Here is a 3,357-nt window from a genome sequence, read left to right on the forward strand (position 1 = left end):
TGGATGAAAAACAAACCTAGCCCTGTTAAAGAGGCTTCTTCAAGAATAATATATAATCTTTATTACTCTGTTGATAGGTGGTTATGACAATATAGAAGCATTGTTTTGAGTTGATAACAGTATTCTATCAGTCCCAGAAGGTATAAATTCCATTATGTAGTTTCTTGATTTAAGGCACACATAAATAAAAAACAGATCAAAGCAAAAATTCATTTTTCATATGGAAATGAAAAAGAGACAGAGGTAAGTAAACATGCTTTGCTCAACCCGGAGGTAAAGGATTGCATTACATTGAAAACATTTCTATTAGATTTTAAACCTGTTGATTGGCGAGCTATTTTTGCTATTGTTTCCCTTGGAGATGTACCAGGTATGCACACACATAATCTAGTTCATTTCTCATATGCAGAAGCACTTAAAATTAAGTAAAAACAAACAGCCTTTTAATCTCGTGACATTTGGAAAACAGCACGCAGAAAAGAAATTAGAGTATGGACTTGGCAGTAAAATAAAGTGACAGAAGTGGCTTTCCTTACCTATTCTTCTGCATCTTGAGGCAGCTGTATATTAAGAACGTGAAAAAGAAGGTGAAATGAGTCAACCATAAACTCAGCAACCTATTTCAAAAGCATTTCATCCTAAAATGTGCCAGTGATTAATTTACCTATTTATTCTTCCAGCATTTTTCCACAACTTATAAAATTTGAAAGTTTGCCTGCTACATAAATTACTGGCAATGAGCTCAATCTCTTTCAATTTAGTAAAATCAAGTCTATTCAAAGTGGCCTGTACTTAAAACTTTGCATTTTGAAAGGTAGCAAGCCATTATAAAAAGGGAAATCTCACCTCCATGGTAATGGAGTTAGAAGACTACAATGCAACAGTGCTAATAATAAGATTCTGAAAGCAATTTTAACCCACAAAGTCAAGCAGTGACCTGTAGGATTGATTTTACTTCACTGAGGGCATATTAATGTGTCATTTCTTTGGGTTTTAGAAATAGATTTATTTCACTATAAAAATAAAACAGTGAAGTCAACTCTAGTTTTAAATTACTAAATTATTTCATGCCCATCTATTTAATGAAATATTATTTAGAATTAGATACTTGAGGACTACTTTAATGTGTCAGGTTAATTTTATGTAGCTTCTAAGAGTATAGCTTCTATTGGCCAAGTGTAAATTTCACTTTCTAAGTTGACATTAAAGCATTATTTAGCCCTGGCTGGTGTAACTCAATGGGTTGAGTGCTGACCTGCAAACCAAAGGGTTGTCAGTTCAATTCCCTGTCAGAGCACGTGGCCTGGATTTCAGGCCAGGTCCCTGGTTGGGGCCATGCTAGAGGCAACCATACATCCATGTTTCTCTCCCGCTCTTTCTCCCTCCCTTCCCCTCTCTCTAAAAATAAATAAGATCTTAAAAAAAAAAAACATTATTTAGTCCTCTCATAATAAGAACAAAAGTTGAATATGTTGCTGTCCAGGGAAAATAAGAAATAGTTTCTATATTCATGAATATTAACTGCAAAAGAAAGAAACAAACCCTCTTGTCTCCTAAAATTTTCTACAAATTTGGCTTAGCCCCGTCTTTTCTGTTGTTATAAATTTTTAAATTATATAATACAGGACTCATTTTTCATAGTTGCTGCTGTCTAGTATGTGGTGTTCTAATCTTTGATGAACAGGCTTCATTTCTTAAATGATTTATTAATATCATGTCTCTTGTAAAATTAATTGATTGCCTATACCAAATAAATCTTGTAAGTTTGAAATTCTGAGCTAAAAGGGACTGGGGTGAAGTGAATTGCTCTACCTATTGTATGGGGGGGCCTACAATTGTTGGTTTTTAAATAGTTCGCAGCTTTAATGACAGTTTCAAGCTTGTTGCCTTAAAATGGTGGCGGTAACATTAAAGATAAATGTCTAACTCATCTCCATATGGTAAAACATTGGCTTGGGGCCTTAGGGTATAACTGGAAGAGTGGGACTAGGATACACAGCAATAAAGCCCTTAGGATCACTTTGCACCTAACATTTCATATTAAATAAAATTCATTTATAAAATCAGCTAATTTTATATACAAATATAAAAAAGCATTATATATTTTGTGCAGATGTTCCCCATTAGCCATTGGAAAGTAAAATTCCAATTGAGCTAGATTGAAAAAATGATCCTATGTACTCTGTAATAGTAGAGTCAGTTTCTTTACCAAAGCTTAAAAGAGAATTGACATTCGGGGTGGGGGGGAGATGCACATCTTGGACAATGTCATTCAACATAGATGTCAATGCATTAACCCCTGGCAGAAGAAACTACTAAAAGCTACATAGCCTTTTTACCGTATCGCAGAATTAAAAGGGAGGACCTAAGTTCTATACTTGACGCATTTCTTCTTTTCTAATGCCATTGAAGTGGAATAGAATAGCTATTGTTGAGCTATTTTCTGCCTGTAATAGAATCTCTGTTTTATAAAAGTGCTGAATCATGCATTAGCATTATTTCTCAGTATACACACAGGAGTCATTTCAACTGGAACTGAAGGACTACAGCCAGGATAGAATGCAGCAGCTATTTAACATTACACAATGTAACCACGCATATGAAAGAGCAGCAAAAATTTCACTTTATTGATTTAATTTCAGAACATTTGTTCATTACAATGACAAGTGTACTAAGACATTTTCATTTTAAGGAAACGCCACTGGTCCAAGTTTAAGGAGATTCTACCCTCAATAGAATAAAAGGGTCGTGCAATTTGGAGTTAGGTAATTCTCTAGATTATCTATTCCCCTCCACCTCCATTTATATATTAAGAAACCAAGGCCTGAAAGAGGTTAAATGATTTGACCACAGCTAGTAAATAGCTTTGACTAGACCACAAGTCTCAGCCCTTTGATCTTTTTACATAGAACAATTAATTGTTAAAGAGAAAAACAATAATTCAGTTCTTATGTTCCACACAAAATCTGATGTTTAAAATATACTAGTTATCCTCAGCAATTTTGTAGCATGAAATAGAATGAATGAGCATCAAGGGGATTTGTCTCACTGAAAATTCCTATAGATTTTCTAGGTCTGAATACTTGACCACATCAAGGAATTTAATAATGGTGAAAGTAGATGCAGGGAGGGGCCCAGGGAACATTTGTTCTAAGTAGGATTTCTTTAAGTAATTTTCTCAGTTTTCTGGGTCCCTATTTTTCTGGGATTCTCATCTTATACAATTTTAGTTAGGCTAACCAATTTTCTAAAATCTGATGGAGAAAAAGAAACACTTTTTAAAAGGTACAAAGTAGTTGAAGATTATAGCATAATAATGAGCCAAGTACTCATATTCTTCCAAAGCATTCCCTAATG

Source organism: Furipterus horrens, unplaced genomic scaffold (genome assembly GCF_987537825.1).
Source record: "Furipterus horrens unplaced genomic scaffold, mFurHor1.1.pri manual_scaffold_17, whole genome shotgun sequence".
In the NCBI taxonomy this organism is placed as follows: domain Eukaryota; kingdom Metazoa; phylum Chordata; class Mammalia; order Chiroptera; family Furipteridae; genus Furipterus; species Furipterus horrens.